This window comes from Pogoniulus pusillus, chromosome 10 (genome assembly GCF_015220805.1).
Source record: "Pogoniulus pusillus isolate bPogPus1 chromosome 10, bPogPus1.pri, whole genome shotgun sequence".
NCBI classification, from domain to species: domain Eukaryota; kingdom Metazoa; phylum Chordata; class Aves; order Piciformes; family Lybiidae; genus Pogoniulus; species Pogoniulus pusillus.
This window is the reverse complement of record NC_087273.1, coordinates 27,410,879-27,430,328: the sequence shown is the minus strand read 5'-3', so window position 1 is coordinate 27,430,328 and position 19,450 is coordinate 27,410,879. Positions and strand designations below refer to the sequence as shown.

The window sequence follows — 19,450 nt, the reverse complement described above, 5'->3', positions numbered from 1 at the left end:
TACAAGCTCATTTCAGGTAGACAGCAGGGAGGTCACCCCTGAGCCTCCTGTTCTCGAGGCCAAACAACCCCAGCTCCTGCAGCCTCACCTCTTAAGGTTTGTGTTCCAGGCCTCTCAGCAACTTCATTGCTCTTCTCTGGACACAGGCCAGTACCTCAGCATCTCTCTTGCATCAAGGAGGCCAGAATTGGACACAGGACTCAAGGAGTTGTCTGACCACTGTTGAGTAAAGAGGAAGAATAACCTCCCTTGTCCTACTGGCCACACTGTTTGTGATCCAGGCCAGGATGCCATTGGCTCTCCTGGCCACACTACTGGCTCATGGTCAATTACTATGTACTAGTACCCCCAGGGTCTCTCTCTGCCTGGCTGCTCTCCAGCCACTCTGTCCCCAGCCTGTAGCACTGCTTGGGTTTGTTGTGTCCAAAGTGTAGGACCCTGCACTTGGCCTTGATAAATCTCATCCCACTGGCCTCTGCCCACCCATCCAGCCTGTCAGGATCCCTCTGCAGGGCTCTCCTACCCTCCAAAAGATCGACACCTGCTCCTAGCTTGGTGTCATCTGCAAACTTACTGATGATGGACTCATGTCCACCAGCACCCCCAAGTCCCTCTCCTAAGGGTTGCTCTCCAGCCAGTCACTGCCCAGCCTGCATTGGTGCTTGGCATTGCCTCGACCCAGATGCAGGACATTGCACTTGGTCTTGTTGAACCTCATGAGGTTGGCTTGTGCCCACCTCTCCAGCCTGTCCAGGTCCCTCTGGATGGCATCCCTTCTCTCTAGTGTGTCTGCTGGACCACACAGCTTGGTGTCATCAGTAAACTTGCTCTGGGTTCACTCAATGCCACTATCCATGTCACCAGCAAAGATGTTCAACAAGACTGGTCCCAGGACTGATTCCTGAGGGACTCCACTTGTCACTGGCCTCCACTCGGTTATTGACTCATTGACAGCCACTCTTTGGGTGCAGCCATCAAGCCAGTTCTTTGCCCATCTAGTGGTCCACCCATCAAACCCATGTTTCCCCAGCTCGGAGACCAGGATGTGGGGCAGGACAGTGTCAAAGGCCTTGCTCAGGTCCAGGTAAATGACATCAGTTTCTCGCTCCTCATCTATTAATGTTTATTAACCCTTAAAAGGATTATTAACATTAGAAAAGCAGAAGTGCTGCTGTTGTTTGGGGGTTTTGTTTGCTTGCTTTTTCACGTATCACTGTATTGCAGTATGACAGTGAACAACAGTAGAGACTTTACAATTGGCTAGACATAAAAGCCCAAATAACCTCTGAAGATCCACAAAACTGGAAAACTGCTGTACAAAATGAGTGCCATCAACTTTTCATTTCCATTGGAATAAAATCTTGACCAAATCTAGTGTTTCAAGTAGGAAGAGTATTTGTCTCCCTCTTCTAGCATAAAGTTTTGCCTTTTGCCTCAAAATTATAGATGAATTTAGATAAGCAAAGGAACCTGGGGTTTATTTGGTGTACAAAAGCAAGAGGAAGCCTTAAAGTGGAAACTGCACAAAACAGTTTAAAACCAAAGTTTTAAAAAAAATCTATAAGCTATCTACAAAAGTCAGTCATCCTCTGAACTTTAATTGCTGCAAGCTGGAAAGCCAAAGCTACAGTGATTAAACTGTGAGAAGGGGATTAAACTCTTACTTGAAGTCAGTATGTCTCAGAGTGCACAGTGTATCTAAGCAACTGCTACCAATCTCTCACTAGTTACAGCTCTCAATGGAAATTGAAATTATCAAATATTTCAGGAAGAGGAAGTTAAAAAAGAATGAACAGAGCAGAAGCATAATCAATGCCAGGTGTTTCACACAGCAGAATTATGAAAAGCAAGTACCTATTTGACCATACATTTTTAGCCCTTCAAATTTTAAGAGCCTCAGTGCAAAATTATATTAGAGAAATGCTTCTTAAACTTAGATACATTTTATGTATCTTCCTCTTCTTGTACGCAGTTGCTCTGCAACAACCTTTACAGATTAATGGGTGCCTGTAATGCAAGTCAAATACTCTTACTAACTACTTTTCAGTATAAGACTGAAATTACAATGTCATTTCACTTTCCTGTGTTTTGGGTAGATACAGAAAAATCCAGGACAAAATTCTTGCTTCCAGAATTAAGTAGTTTTAAGAAAGATCAATGGGATGTAAAACAATAAAGGTCAAAGCCCATAAGCACACAGAAACTAGAAGCATATGAGACATAACCTAGAAAGCAGTCACATTTCTTGTGTGATACCAATGCCTGGATCATTTGGAAACCTGGGCCTCTCAAATTCCACTTACAGTTCTTTTCCTTATTCCCGATACCCTCCTCACCTTGACATTGCTACTGTCAAGCTCTGTGGTGGAGGGGCAGCAGCCCCGAAACAGAGGCCTCTCTATGCCTCTACATGCCTGGACATGTTTTTCTGCCAGCACCCACGAGGCAGTACACAGGCTGTGTAACACACACACACAGAGTCTGTGTACCCCTGGGGTCCGCCCAGGTAATCCCCTATTGGGAGGGTCCAGGCAAACATCTACTGCCTATTAAGGTAAGGTTTGGCTTACTGCCAGCCTGATTGGTCACTTTAGATGGCCAAATGAGCCATGAATCTCGGCTCAGAGTCTATAAAGAGAGGTGCAAAGGTGCACCATGTGTTCAGAAGTTCAGAGCATTCAGAACGTTCAGACTCAGCTCTCTGATCCACATAGCAGCACCCTGCTGCCCTGACCTGCTTGCATGGCCTAGACACAGGATCAGGCCTCACTTGCAAACATTACTGAGGCTCAGACCTCTTGCATTGATCTCAAGGTGCAGTTAAGCTGCCTGCAAACCCTTTCAGAAGCAGAGCGCATGCACGCCTGCACTTCATACATATATGGGGAGCTGAGAGCCCCCTGCCTAAGCCTAGAGCAGCTGTACACACTGGCTTGCTATCTGGCATTTATCTACGGAGCTCAAGTCTCCCTGAAGCTCGGCATAGACCCTGCTTGCCAGCTGTCCTGTAACTGTGGAAAGATCCAGGCCCAGCAGGCCTTCAGACTGCCTGCTAACCTACAAACACAGCCTGCGAGCTGTGAGACGACTGTCAGAAGCTATACGGACAAATCCTTCTCCTGCACCTGGAAATCCTGCCAGCTGATCATCCCTGGACACAGCATCGAGAAGAAGCAACAGCACCAAGGCAGAGACCATTTCACACCAAGAGAGAAGGTCAGAGAAATCCTGTTTACCCCAGAGACTGGGAACACCTTATCAATTCGCCTGCAAGCCGGGACAGACTCCAGCTCCACCAAGACCCGAATACTGGGCACACACTGTGGCACAATCCCGGGAGGGTGATTAATGATTAATACTTAAGAGCAACACATTTAAGCAAGCTTTAAATCCTTTGTAAAATAAGTTACCTCTGTCTTAAGAGCATACACAGTCTCAGCCCTCGCTGGGCAGACAGCATAGTTGTTAAGAGGCATTAAGCCTAAGGGGAATCTTTCTCTCTGTCTATAGTTGTTGATAATTTGATATTTCCATTTAATAATCAAATCCCTGTAAATATATCCCAAGCTGTTTTCATAATCTTGCACAACGAACCTGATTTCATAGTGGTTGGGGGTGGCACAAATTTGTAAATATTAATTTTAATAAATAATTTTATAAAAAATTAACACCGCTTCAAATTAATTTCTCACCTCCCCCTAACAGAGGAGGAACAGAGAAATCCCCTCCACGACAAGCACCTAGCACCTCCTGATTGTTTCCAAGGAATGGAGATGTCCTGGTCTGGTAGAACCAAGACCAGGAAAGAGAAGGGGCAACAAAGAGAACAGAATTTATGGCACGTGTTGCGTGTCACAATACAAGCTTAGTCAGCCCTTCCTGCTTAAATCACCTGTTTACTCAACTAGACTCTTCATTGACTCAGAAGTGTGTGTAAACATGGGAGGAAAGCACAGCTGCTCAACAGAAGCATGTTGGTGTGGCATCCTCTGCTGCTCTGGTCTTGCAGCAGGACTTGTCACTGGCTCCTTTTCGATCACACCATTCACAGAAGAGCACTGCTGTTTGGCACAGCCCCTGCCTCGTCTGTACAGAACCAACACTGAACTGTAGCTTGCTTTGTCTTGCTCTGCTGAATAATTTCTGATACACAGCAGCAGATATATTCCTAGAAATTGAATTTTCTTACTTAAAAGGAAAATACTCTAACTCCCACAGCCAGCTCCAGGAGACAGGCTGTTTCTGCAGACGTTTTTGGTACCTGAGCTGTAGAGGATAACTGTTGCAATTCACGTAACCAGGGTGAAAGAGATTCACACTTCTGAAACACTTCTTCAGACCTTGTCGACCTGCTGCATCACTTGGTTTACTTCTTTCCTGTGTAGAGTGTTTCTAGTGTTTCTGGCACACTTTGAAGCTGCTGCTTTATCCAAAGATCAGCACATCACAGGATTTCTGGTATTGCTTGTGCATGCATGTGGGAGGGACGGTGGAATTACCATGAACATTTTATTAACTCTTCTGGACCAGCCACCAGTAACACAGTCATTTCCAGTTCATGCTCCTGTCTTCAAAGTACTACATCTCTGGAGGACTTTGACACACCTTCCCTTCCATACACCCAAAATATCATACTTACATGGCAGTGTACCTCAACTATCCCTAACGGCAATAATCCCTAAGCCAGCAAAAAAAAACCATAGTCTGCGAGAAAATGTCATTGTTTTTCATGGTTTGTCTTTAAATTTCAGCAGGACTATATGGCTGAAAAGTATTTTGCAAGACCAGGATGACTGGCAGAGAGAAAAATGAGAGAGCGGAGAGCAGGCAAACACATGTACAACTCCAGGACACACAAAGCTCAGTGATCAGGTAACGCAACCATGCTGAGCACAGCGACCAAAAGGCACAAGTGGTGGGAGGCATAGAGATGGCAGAAGGATAAGGACACTGCCTCACCATGCTTCGTTACTGAAAGTTACAGCAGCTAATCTTGGAGAGAAGAGCCCTAAGAAACAGACATGTAGATTCATAATCTTTGTATGCCCCCTGAATTAATATTATTTACAGGTCTTTTAGCCTGCCTCAAGATCCTTAATCTCATATCTGGAGAGTTTAAATTCCTCAAAACTAGCCAAGTGTTTGGGGCATTTCACTATTGTTTTGAACATTTCCAAAAAAGGTCCAAAGAGTCTCATTCAATCATATCCAACTCAAAAGCAGTATCTACATTTGCCAATCATAACAGTGCACCTGCTCAGTTTGATTTTTGCTCATAAATATGTGCTATTGAGTTTTGCCTAGAAAATGAAGAAACAGACAGAAAATATAAATGGATACTGCATTTTTGATAGTGTATAAAATAGAATCGGTCAGGGTTGGAAGGGACTACAAGGATCATCTAGTTTCAACTCCCCTGTCATGGGTAGGGACACCCTAACCTAACCTAGACCAGGCTGGCCAGAGCCCCATCCAGCCTGGCCTTAAACACCTCCAGGGATGGGGCCTCAACCACTTCCCTGGGCAACCCATTCCAGGCTCTCACCACTCTCACGGTGAAGAACTTCCTCCTTATGTCCAGCCTGAACCTACCACCTATCTCCAGTTTCGCTCCATTCCCCCTAGTCCTGTCACTCCCTGATATCTTGAAAAGTCCTTCCCCAGCTTTTTTTATAGGCCTCCTTCAGTTATGGTTTTAACTCAGGTCATCCATTGTTTCTTTCAGTGAGGTTTTCCAAAACATATACTGCACAAACTGCATACAATTGCAAGCAAAACCTAAGTCCTGTGATCCAGCTTACACATTGTCTGTTACCTTCAATAGTTAATACTGGGTTTGTGAAAACCTGCCTACTGATTTGAGTAAGAGAAATTGAGTAAGTCTTGTTTTCAAGTGGTCCAATTTCATAATAAAAGCTTCCTTCTTTACACCCCATCCTAATCTTTCATTGCAATAGCTAACACAAAATTACCTGCTATTTGAAACCTAGTAATATGCTTCTTAATTATCTAATTCCCATTCACTTAAAACAAATGATAATCATTTATTCTATATCTTGACCTAGCACAGAGTGTAATTTAATAATCAGGAGAGCACTATACACATAATTTGGTAAAAATCCATTTGAAGAATCTTGAATTTCTCTGCTTCTTGCAGAAGATATTTTCTAAGAGGAATCTGTGTATGACTAATTTAGTTCTACACTGGAAAGAAAATAAGCCTCTTGAAGACCAGGTTGTGCAGAATTGTCGCAACTTATTTTTGCTAAGGGTATGCCAGCCCAAATGATATTATTCTGAAATCATAGTACTGTAGATTTTGTAGCAATCAGAAACAAAATAAAGAGTTTTAAAGCCACTGTTAAAGGACTAGCTCTAAATCACACAGCAATGTACCTCAATACTTTGGCTCTGGTAAAAATAAACTGTGAATTAATGAAATCAACTTATAGTTCTCACTCCATGCAACTTGATTTGATTGCCAAGCAAAGCCAAAAGATGCAAAAAATAATTTTAAGAATATTTAGATCTCTCTCCGAGATATTAACCAGGATTACTACATTTAATCACATTTAATAAATGTTAACAAAGATGAAAGAATGATATTGCAGAAAATAACTATTTAAAATTACACAGTTATAGTAAAATACAGAGCAATTTTATTTGGTTGCAGAGCTGTGATCATCAATATATTGTGTATAAATTTGATAACAGACAGGAGTTAGCTCCATTTGTACTCAGTTCTGTCTGTATCAGTTACTCTGATATCAAACTTCCTCACTACACTGAACACCAGGCATGACAAGGGGAAAGTCAGACACAGCTGTCCAAGTCAACAAGCAATGAGAGAGGTACTTCAGGGAGCCCACAAAGCTTCCAAAACCCAGGTATTTCTATTTCTGTGCTCTTAAAGTTCATCCTGCACTGAGCTTGTTAGCCCAAGGTGTCACATCCCACACGACTGTTTAGACAGGAGCCTTCTGCTGAAGATACATTAGCTACCACACACAGGAAAGTCTCCCTATTTCACAGGCTGTTGAGTCTCTAACCTAAACTGCATTGTTCAGGTATACATTCAAAACCATTTCTTACTCTATTATCTACTATTAAAACTAAATTGCTTCATTTTTCACAATAAATTCTTACTCACAACCACCTTTAAATCAGTCTAAAGGCTGAAGGATTATCTTTACAAAAGTCCTTTTCACCTATGGATGGATCTTCCCAATCGAAGTTCATCACGGAGAGAAAAAGAAGTGCAACAGAGCCTAGCATAAAAATCTGGCTGAAAGCTTCCTTCCAGGCTTATGGATGGTATAACTGTTCAGAGTTTGTCATGATCTGCATGTACAAGAAAACTTTGTGTAGCAGTATAAGTTAGGATGTTAAGGCCACCTTTTTTCCCCTTGTGCTGTTAGAAGAAGTAATTTAGGGTACCTCCTCTCAGGAACTAGTCGTTGCATTTGCTTCATTCTCCAAATTACATTGTAGAGGGGGGATCTAAAATTAATTTAATCTTAATTTAATCATAATTGACATTACTGAAGGAATAGAAAAAGGCAGCTTAAGCTTTCTCAGCAAGGATGCTGAGTTCTCAAATTTACATATTTAATTTTGTTTGAGTTACTCTTCAGCAGCATATTTTTGTGATACTTAAAGCCAGTAAATACCAAGTGTCTGAATGTGGTTAAGTTTTATTATATGAGAAGTGACTAAAGATTTAAAATCTACAGAACAGCAGTGAATAGCAGCTAGCTGTTATTACTTCATTAATTCCTCCCTTTCATACCTACTACACTGCTTATTAGTTAGAAGAACACTTCAATAAGTATGGTGTAGACTTCTATATCTCAACTAACTTCTCCAGACTCCATAGGCAGGTGTTGAGGAAATTGGGCTCTTCTTGCAGAGCACGACTTGCTTGGTCTACACTAGACACATATTTAAGAATAAGACTGAGTTTCATTCTGGACTTGCCTGTACTTTTCCTTAAGATGAATCAAGACAACTTGCAGGTGTTGAAATACCTGGGTGAAATATTTGACTTTTCATGGATATCAGAGGTGAGACAGTTCTCATTTTCTGGGATGACCATCTTGCAAAAGATGAATGAAAACAAAAAAAGATCTGAATGAAAATATTCTTACACACAGATTTATTCTATGTAGTAGCACAGCTTTCAAAAGACCTAAAGAGCAAATCTTTGGAACAAATGTTTGTAAAAAGGGCACTAAAGAAAACAATATCTGCTCACAAAAGCCCAGTACCTGCTCATTATATATATAAAAAAAATACTATTGTCAGTTAAGCCTGTACAGAGCTGAGCACGACAGAAACTAAATTCAGCCAAGGATGACTGCTTTTGCACTGATATATTTGGGCTGAGGTTGTTTCTTGAGATTTCCTACTGATTTAATCAATTAAGCTATTTTCTTAGTATTCCCTGCACTTCAAAAGTCTGTGATGAAATGTAAGTTATAGAATTTCCACTTCTGTTTCCAGTTGTGTTGGCCAGGAGATTCAATTACAGGACTATAAAAAACTAGGCACCAAGGTCAAACACAAATACAGAAATAATTAGCAAGGCACATATCTCCTAGACTTAGAAATTTACTCCAGATATCTCTCAGGAGCAGTTCAGTAACTTCAGAACAGAGGTTTCAATGTAAATCCCTGCTTTACATCAAGCATAGGACAGAACCAAATCTGAACTACAGATGTTTCACATTGGTGCTTTGCCATCTATGCATGGGGATGTCTCAAGAAAAGGTGTGGCCAACAGCCTCCTTTTGAAGGACTGCAGACCAGCCAAAAGTATTAGGACTCAGATGTGGCATGTTTTAGTATGAGTCCAGAGCAGACAAATGCTGGTGTAAATACGGACATGCAAGAAGTTCAAGAACAGCTCTGAGGATCTAAATCAGTCATTCTATATAATAGGGAAAGCAATAAACTTTAAATGAACTGCCTAATATTCAGTTAATGAATAAAACAAATTCATCATCCAAACTTATCAGATCATTTTCACCTGGCAAACAGAGTTAACTTGTGCATGTCTCAAAAGCAAACCAAATGAAAAAAAAACACTGGTCATTACTAGTGGTTAACTGTACAGGCACTTTTGCAAACACTAAAATCTATGCAGACATTTGCAGGTGTACCCCTGTGAGAAGGTACTGCAGCATATTTTCACATGCCTGGCATATCTCTGCATTCCCTCAAGGAAATAAAGACTTATACTTCATATGCCTCAATAACATACAGTGTAACTGGATACTATTATTATTATCATAAGTTCATCTTCTTTATTACATACAATGAGATCAAAGTAGGCTGCAGAACAGTACCTTAAAAATTAAAACAAGATATAGCCCCAGATGAATATATAATCCATGTGAAACATGAGGTCTCTCTTATTGTCTATCAGATTATAAATTTGATTGTTTATGTTGCCAGAAGTCCTGAATGCCTAATAAATTTCATGTTTCAGGATCTACTCAGAACTTTGCTATATCAGGCTCAGAGTTTACAATAGTACAACTACATCATCTTCATAAAGCATCACTTAATTGAAGTATTTATAGACCCAGCAGTAATTCATCATACCACAAGCTACTGCTGATTAAACCAGTAAGCTGGTTTTAAAACCTTGTGCACTCATTATAATCAACAGCAGGGAAGGATTCCTAAAGGCTTGACCCATTTCCAATGCAGTTTGACCCAGTTCAGTGTGATGTAGCTTCATTTATATTTTATCTGTTGATTGGGTTTTATCCACCTAACAGAGCAACTACTGATTTCTACCAAACAGCACGGTTTGTAGAATCATTTCAGATGAAAAGCAGAATCACTTATTGTGCAGTTTTATCTGTTCTTGGCCAATTCATCAGGATAAATTACCTAACACCATCTTTAGTAGAAAAGAAGACTAGCCTATGCTGAAAAATGAAATGCAGATGGCATAACTTTCCTGGCAGTTTCTTCCACTGCTTGACTATTACGCAGTTATCTGATGATTTGGATGATGTTTAACCTGAATATTCCCTCTCATCTTTAGCCTCATAATAATGGACGACAGGAAAGAAGCCCTGTCCTTGAGAAGAGCAACTAAATTGTAGTATAGGAAGGGAAACCTACCACGTGTACAAGAAGCCAGGAAGCTTTCCTCCTGCTTTAGACCTCTATAAGGTACCCAGATCTTTTTGAGTAATCAGTGGCAATTTCCTGAACAGCAGCTCACAAATCTCAGATAAGGACAACTCTCAGCAAACTCATATCACCTGAGAAAAGGGAATATACAGGAGAATGTTCTAGCCAAAGCACAATGGAATTTACCAGTATTTCAGGGACTGATTGTTACTGGCCCTCTACAAAAGATGAAAAATGCAGACATGATAATTACAGAGGGCACCATGTATGTTGTTTGTGATGGATCTGAGACATATATATTATGAAATTTAACTAATTGGAAAGTACTTAGCACTTTCACCAAAAGAAAAACTGCATCTAGTTTTCAAGGACTAGTTTTCTAGCAGTTATCTGCTCTGAGAAGATACCAACAAACACAAAAGCACTGACAGAGGGGAAACTCAGAGAATCCTGCATCATGTATTTCCTTTTTTGCTCATCTTGTGCAGCCTTCCTGTTTCTATACTAGTTAGGAAACTATCTGTAAATGCTAAGTGGCAATCCACTTGACTGAATTAGAGCAACATTATGAAACATCTCAATTCTGTGTTTGCATCTCCATTGTGAGCAATGTAAAATAGGGACAGAAGTTCACATTCTTAATGCAAAGTGACTAAAAGCCACTCTATGACCTAATCTTTCACCTAGTTAAAATTCAGTCTGTCACCATAGAGTATTCCAGTTTCCATATCTGGACATTGAATGAGCTTACCTCAGCTGCTTGTAACTTTTCAATTGCTAGAGGTTGTCAGCATTAGTAATTTTATACTTAAAAATAGAAGGGAAAAAATACTTGTGAGCTTTTACCTTTGAGCCTATAATTGCTTTTAAATGCTCAGTTTATGGCACGCAAATGTTACATTTCTCTCCCTTACTCATGCCTTCCCCTTCTTTCTTTGTTTTTAATAACAGCTGCAAAGCCAAGAAGATGAAAGGAAAGCAAGCAAATGAAATATACCTAGTTTCAAATAGAATACTTCATAATGGAAGCACCTGGAAATGTTCAAGAACAGGTTGGACCAGGTCTTGAGCAAGCTGATCTAGTGGCAGGTGTTCCTGCCCATGACAGGGGTGTTGGAACCAGATGCTCTTTAAGGTTCCTTCCAATCCAAACCATTCTGTGATTTTATATGATTCTGTTATAGTATTTCACCCTAAATGTATCCAAAATTATGAGAATATCAATCCACCTAGAATGAATAGTGATTGAATGAATACAAATTACTGGCAGTCATGAAATCAATTATTTTGTAGTGAAGAATATTGCCAAACCACTTTTACACCTGTTCTTTTATCTTGTATATTAGAGAGCTGGTGAAAGGAGAAAACAACATACTGTTAGGGCCTATATTTCAGCTTTTATCTCACCATCCTTGGGATCCACAGCTCTTAGTTACTCAGGAGTTTAGGCAAACATAATTTTAATGCATACCAACTCTCCATAGTTGTTGTCAGCTCTTAGGATGCGTACACCTTCATTGTGTTGCCTTGTCTGGCTGAGGGAAGAGTGCTCATAATCCCTCCAATCTGCCATGAATGGGGCAGTGCATAGTTCTGCTAGAATCTGCTGACCAGCCTAGGCAAGTCTGTGTGCAGATTGTGAGGGCTTAGGGTTATTCCGTCAATACATCTGTCCATGGATCTATGGGATATGCAGCTCTGCCAGGGTGTCAGCTGCATTGCTTTGTATGGGTGGATCTGTAGGCAGCCAAACGATGAGCTTTTTCTTCCAGCTTCTCTGCCCACGCAAGAGAAGCCTAGGTTTTGCTAAATGGGAGAGCCCCAGGCCAATTAGCACAAATAAATTGAACCTGACAAATGATTTAAGATATTTTTTTATTCCCTTCAGGATTGCATGCCAAGAAAGTCTCAAAATAAAATTCCACAAGGTAGAGTGTAGGAACTTCATAATGCCCCTACCTAGACCATTTTTCTTTTGTAATTCAGTAAAAAGGCAAGAAAACATTGCCATTATTTTGGCAAGATCTTTTTTTGTCAATGACAATAAATGAGGAGAGAAAAGTTTGGAAAACTGCTTATATGTTTAGGTCTTCAGTTATGAAACTGTGGGAGACACATTTATTTGACTACTTCATCTTACAAAACAGCCAGGCTTCATATTTGCTCCATTTGGGGACAATCCATTTTGGGCATCATTGTCAGAACACCTGATTTAGAAATATAAGTCTTATGACTCAGTTGTCTCTCCCTACAACACACTGTCCTTTATATTTCTTACATTTAGTCAGCCTCTTCCATACATGCAGATACATCACACACAGCCTTTTTTCCCCACTTTGATAAAAACAAAACAAAATTGAAATATGAATCAATAAGGGAAACAGAAGCATAAATCCAACTCAAGCCCACAGTGGGAACAGAGTAGCATACTTACCCACTGGTCCATGGCATCAGCAGGGCACTCTATATCCATCAGGCACATGTATTTATGACTTACAAGCCCAGAGTCCTTCCCAGAATTCTTGTTTCTCTAAACTCCACTAACTCCAGAGCCAGCCTACAATTTGAGTTATGTGCAATACTGATCTAACATAGTACATTGTCAGCTAGCCTAAAGATGCCTGAGTCTTGGGGGCCTTTCTGTGATAAAAGCAAGCCCTAGAGCACTAAAAAATGAATTGCAACACAAGCAATAATCTAGTATTTATAGCAGATTAACATTTAGATTGTGTTATGGATTAAGCCTCTAAGAGGCTGAAAGGTAATCTGGAACCTGACCCCAGGTACACCTGACCCCTCCTGGTAAGCATGGTCTGAAACCTGAGCCCCTAGGTGCCCCTGACTGTTCCTAGTAGGAGATCACTCCAGGCAAAAGGTTAGCCTACTCTCACTTCTTGCCTGCAACCCTATAAGAGTCAGGAAAATTTCCTGTTCCACCTCCAATCACCAGCACACCCCTCCCTTGCTGCTGCAGCTGCTTCTGTTCAGCCAGGTGGCCAGCTAACCATGTGGCTGACCAGCTACCTCCTGCAATCCACCCCCATCCAGGCAATCCACTGTCACCAGTGTTCTACAACAACTATCTGAAAGGAAGTTATAGCCAGGTGGGGTTGGTCTCTTCTCCCAGGTGCCTAGGGACAGAACAAGAGGACACAGTCTCAAGCTGTGCCAGGGCAGGTTTAGGCTGGACATTAGGAAGAAGTTCTTCACAGAAAGACTGACTGGCATTAGAATGGGCTGCCCAGGGAGGTGGTGGAATCACCATCCCTGGTACTGTTTAAGAGGAGACTGGATGAGCCACTTAGTGTCATGGTTCAGTTAATTAGAAGGGTTAAGTGATAGGTTGGACTTAATGATTTTAGAGGTCGTTTCCAACCTGGTTAATTCTGTGATCAATCTGGATTTATATATATTTTTGTATCTGTTTTCCTTCCCTTATACCTCAGTAAATTCCCTTACCTTATATACCCTTAAAGTTTTTTCTTTTAACTTCCAAATTGGAGCAAGACTATTCTGTGAGTATTTTCTACCCCTCTTACCTTTCTGCCTAAAAATTCTTTATGGAGGGAGAGGCATCCTGAGTTTAATTTTGTTCTGAGGGCTTTGGGTCTCCGGGAAGCTCTAAACTAGAACAAATTGTCAGCTGAAATTATCAGATCTGGATATGAGCAACTAAAAAAGGTTTTGATGATTTGTAGGTTCAATATACAACTGTAACCTTAAATCCAATTTAGCATTTTATGAGTGTGGAAAATTCATGAATGAATTTTCAAAACTGTTGCTATTTTCTTTGAGTTGCACAAGCCCTTCATGAGTTTTCTGACCTTTGTGAGTCACACTTCAGGGGCTTTACATACTGTTTCCCTTTTGATGGGGAAAGCACACTGTCGTGGAGGGCCTATAAGCCTGAAAAGAGGCTTATTTGTGCCTATGCTTGCCTGGACATGTTTTTCTGCCAGGACCCCTGGTTGTAAACAGGTTGTGTAAGCCCCCACACACCCAGCTCCTGTCTCCCTGGGATAAGCCCATGTGATCCCCATATTTGGGGAAAGTCCAGGCAAGAGCTTCTGCCTATTATGGTAAGGTTTGGCTGACTGCCAACCTGATTGGTCATTCTAGTGGCCAAAGGGACCATTAATCTTGGCCCACATTCAATAAATAGGGGTGCACAGGTAAACAAAGTGCTCAGTTCTGACTCACCTGCTCAGCTCAGACCCTCAGGCACAGACCCTGCATAGCTCAGCCACTCAGATGCTCAGAGGCCCAGACCTCATGCTCTGACTCACTCGCAGCTCACCTGCCTGCGTACCTTTCTTGCAGAGCTCATTTAAGCCTGCACGTATATATATATATATATATATATATATATATATATTTATGGAGCCTATAGCCTCCTATGTCAGCTGTGCACATCTGCACGCTACAGCGTTATCAGGACCAGATCCTGTATTGCATTTACCTACGGAGCTCAGACTCCCAGCAGCCGTGCACACTTTGCATGCCTGCTGCCTATCATTGCCTGGAAACAGCCACTGCCACTGAGATAACCAGGAAGCAGACCCTGGAGTGCCTGCATGCACACACATGGCCTGCTAGCTGTGAAGAACTGTGCCAGAGACAGCACGATATTCTCCTGCTCCTCAGATCCTGCCAGCTGAGAAATTCCTGGACACAGCATCCAAAGGAGCCAGCAGCACCAAAGGCAGAGATCGCCTCTTCGCCACTAGAAAAGGTTAGAGAAAACCTATTTCCCCACAAACTGGGAAGATTCATCATTTTCCCTCAAGCCAGGAGGATTCCAACCTCAGAGTCCATGGGCAGAGATCCCCCTGAAGTCTGGACATTACACACAGGCTGTGACGCAGCCCCAGAGGGTGATTAATAACTGATGAGTTGTGAGTAAAAGCTTTCATACCTCTGTAATATAAGTTGCCTCTGCTGTAGAGCAGAATCAGTTTCAGCCTGCTCTGCTGGGCAAATAGCATACATCTTGGAGTCTTGCATACCCCTAAATTCCTCTCCCTCTGTGGCCTGAATGGGAGAAGAATAGGCACTTGTTTCCCCCCCTCCCCCACAGGCATGAAGGGGGTGAGCAAAGGGCCCTTCCGGCATGAGGGGTGCCCCATGCAGTGCCCGCGCTGGAATCGAACTGGGCATTGGCTGTGCTCTTCGCGCCTAGGAAGTGGCAACTCTGCTCTTTGTCTAGGAAGGGTATAAATATTGGGGGACTTCCCACTCTTGGGGTTCCCACCTTGGAGTTTGTTCCCGCCTTAGAGATCCGTGCCTGCCTGAGCGTTTGTGCCTGCCTGAGACTTCTCCCCCGCCTCGCCTGGCCTGGATACAGAAAGAGCCCAGCTCCAAAGGACTGCTTCACCCATTAACACCTTTTGTGCAGACCTGAATACCTCTTAACGACCCTTAACGACGGCATCAGGAGAAAGCGAGAGCACAGGCCGCTGGACCAAGTCAGCCTGACTGTGAGTTGTTTGGCTCAGCTTTATTATTAAGAAAAACACTATAATTTAATAGCCAAAAACCTTTTCCAACTTCTGACTTCCAAATAGTCAAATTGTCTATGGTATCCTGTAGATTTTCTCAAACGAACTGAATCTGCTCATTAAAACTAAATTAATTTCTGTATATAGTTTTAGGGGTGGGGTTTTTTTTGGAAAATAAAATAATTCTATTTTTCTATAAAAATTCCTGACTCGGCCACATTAATTCCCTGCCTCCACAACAGCATATGACCCCAAGCGGCATTAAGCCACGGGGAAAACTCCTCTCTCTGTTTATAGTTTGAATGTTTGCTAGTTAAATAACAAATTCCTGTACATACTTTATCCTAGATTGTTTTCATAACCGTGTATCGAAATTTAATATTAATATTACAGTGGTTGGGGGTGGTGAGAGTTCAGAATATTGAAATCAATAAATCTATATTTTTATATAAAATTATCTCACCCCAATTAAATTCTCCCCTCCACCAAATAGGTGTAGGTACTGAGAATCCCCCTCTGGAACACACACATCATATGCATGGACATCTTACTCTTTTTTTATCAGGCCCTGTGCCATTTACAAAAACAACACAACCTTGGCCTGCTGTCACATTAGGCTGCCACAACCATGCTCCAAATGTCACATTAGCAAAGTCAGGTTAAAATCACTTTGTGTTATAGCACTTTCTTCACTGACCTTTTGAAGAGATGGACTGAGAGGAAGGCTAGGTTTCCCTTGCTCTGCTCAGGGGCAGCCTCTCCTTATTTTCTGTCCTAGATGCAAGAAGCACAAGCTATGTATTCAAGATCCTGCTCAAGTTCCCAGCTTTCATTAAAGTGCAGCATCCCTGTCATTCGCTGATGTCTTGTGTTTCCACATGACAACCTGTGTGGTCCAAGCAGTCTTGTAGAAGAGTAGAACTCATTGCTAAAGGATTTGTGTCTCTGATGTTAGGCACCATGTTCTTTCCAATATGCAGATTAAGTAGAACAGGAATAAGTTTTTCCTGACATACTTGGCTTTCCACTTTAATACTGTTCAGGGCAGTAGAACTATTTGCCTCACCAGGCTTACAATGAACCTGATCTTTCAAAATGAGCAGAATAGGGAATCTGTATTGCTCACCTTGGACCTATTGCATACTTTTAATTGAGGCAAGGATCCACCATGGCTTTATGATAGATAGGAATACATATTTCCCAGGGAAGAGCTACACAGCCTGCTTAGTGCAAAAGTATGCAGTCATGAAGATGGACTTCAGGGGGTACTCCTTCAGTGAGATATTGCTCTTTCCCTTCTCCTTCAAAGTAGCTCTTAGCAGTAGCCCCAAGATGAACTGCAGTGGCCCAGCCACTGACAGGGAAGCTGTGCCAATGCTTCCCATTCCAAGAGGGGCTTCTGAGCCCACCCAGTCAGACCAGGCAAGTCCCAAATCTACTACAATAAAAAGAAAATTGATTGTAATACATATATACTCCCACAGAAGACATTTAACTATCAAAGCCTGTACACAGTCTGTCAAGGTCGAGCACAGTCTGGATAGCTCTGAATTGGATATGCAAAAAGTAATTCAAGGAGGAAAAATATGTGCATAGCACAGGTAAAAAAAGCTGGAAGGAATGTATTGAGAACACAGTGAGGCATGAAAGAGCTTCGTGTCAATAGGGAACATACAAAACTGCACTGAACTTTATATACAAATGACAACTCCCTGTTCTTCTTCTTGACTCTGCTTCTTATATGTACATTATTAATTTGATGCATTTCTCATTCTGGCAGTAGTGTGAACTAAATTGCCGCTAAATCTTCTGTGGTGAAATCACATCTTTACTGGTAGATGTACTAGATCAATAAAATGAAATAATTTACTTATGAAGAATTTAGCCCTTGCACTCCATAATCATTTAAGGAAAAAATTATACATGCATTTCAGTTGAAGGTAACAAATACCAAGAGGGATGGGACTGTTAGCAGACATTTCTCTGATCGGTTTCCATTCATGTTCTCCCTTTGGCTTCAACTTCTAAATCGATAACTCAAGAGTAAGAAAAATATCACTTAGTCCTTTTGTTCCAGGGGCAAGAAGAAGTTAGAAAGCTTTTTAAAGATGCTTTGCCTAAGTAAGTCCTAAATATCTGATGATTTTTTTTTTCCCAGAGTCTGCAAGAATGAACTATAAAAATTGAGCTTGCTCTCGTTCATCTCATGTGGCTACAAACTGTACTGCTATTTGGAATAAAGAAATGCAGTTATTAATTGCTGAAGTGGCATCCCCATCTTGTTACCTTTGGAAGGAAGGATGAGAAATTCCTGTTTAAGCAAGTCAGAAAGATTCAGTGAAAATAAGCAGAGATGAACACCACAGAATTATGACAAATGAAATACAGCTATTTTAAATAATGAGATTTGAGCCAGACAATGACACCTGTGCTGTTGCCGAGTGTTACATAAGCGTGGACATTTGAAAACAAAATTCACAGGTTTTTCTCATCCTAAATCTGTGAATTACCTGTGCTCATTTTCTGTTACCATGTTTACAGAATCAGAATTCCTTAATTTCTGACATGGATTCCAGTGGTGATGTACTGAAATATTGTTTTTAGAGAAATGAAAATTTCAGCTTAGAGAACAAGATTGTATGATCAGCTACGACTTGAAATTAAATCAGCATTTGTAATGGTAGAACAAAATGTAATGATGATTAGGATGCACAAAGGGGGACTAGTAGATTTGAGAAACAATTTAGTCTTTTTTACCAGACTGTGGATCCAATGGCCTGGCACATCAGAGTCACATGTGTGTAGGGATCTAGCACATAGTGATGCACAGCTCCTTAATAAGGAAATAATATCTGGATTAATACTGGTTCTGTGCTCTCAAAAGTTTAGTGCCAACACCTGTATGAATTCTGTGGCATACAATTCAGAAGTGCCTTTGGTCACCTACAGAGTGAAAAACCCATCTTCACTGTTTTTCAGTGTTCCTTGTTTGTCTCCCTTATCTACAATGGCTCTGTCTGTCATATTAGTTTTCTCCTACCACTGCTAATGCTGCCTACCATCCCACAGGCAGCTGTCTAAAGGAAATTTTGGTCAAGTAATCTTTGTTGGAAAATTCATTGACTAAGAAATCTGTCAGGCATTGTAACCTTATTGTGGTATCTCAAGCCTACAACTATACAAACATTGACATTCTGGCTTGATGTATTACTAAACAGTATTCTGGTTTAGCTGTTCAAATGCTGTAATATCCAGTGATAAATCTACATCCTTTTAGTGACTTAGATAAATATTTTCTTCTTTTGCATTCATTAAAAATTAAAGTTGTCTGTTTCATAGGTCTGTATCTCTTGAGAAAGTATTTGAACTGCAGGCCAAATACAATGTCATCACAGTAAAATGCATTCTCTATTAGCTATGTCAAATGAAGTATTTCCCCTGAATATATACCAGAGTCTGATTCATTTATTTTAAGCATTCCAGCTCTTTTTATCTCCCTGTAGAAATCATATTAAAACTCCTTCCAGAAAAAAAGTATCTCTCTGAGATGCTAAGGGTCTGCAGAGAGCAGTGGGGCAGCTCTGCAGCCCTCAAGTGGGACTCTATCTTTAAATGGTCCCAGGGAAGACTGGGTGGTGAAAAGATTAGGCAGCTTTCAACACCAATGAATGAAACATTTGAATGAGTTTACTGGTGGCAGGATTCTGCAAAAAAAAACCCAACCAACCAACCAACCAAAAAACTTAAACTTTTTAAAATGTCAGTAAAAGTAGGAGAGCTCTGAAGGAGAGAGCTGACAATTC

At 41.2% G+C, this 19,450-nt stretch overlaps 1 protein-coding gene and 1 long non-coding RNA gene across 2 annotated transcripts in view; one reads left to right on the top strand and one right to left on the bottom strand.

The window, feature by feature from the left end:
* The window catches only part of GABBR2 (gamma-aminobutyric acid type B receptor subunit 2), a 662,133-nt gene that overhangs the window by 266,853 nt on the left and 375,830 nt on the right, over positions 1 to 19,450 (bottom strand). The gene's annotated exons all lie outside the window — the stretch shown is intronic.
* Positions 14,804 to 19,079, top strand: LOC135179015 (uncharacterized). The gene is made up of 3 exons (XR_010303852.1): positions 14,804 to 14,881; positions 15,424 to 15,626; positions 17,806 to 19,079. It is a non-coding gene; the product is annotated as an uncharacterized LOC135179015 (long non-coding RNA).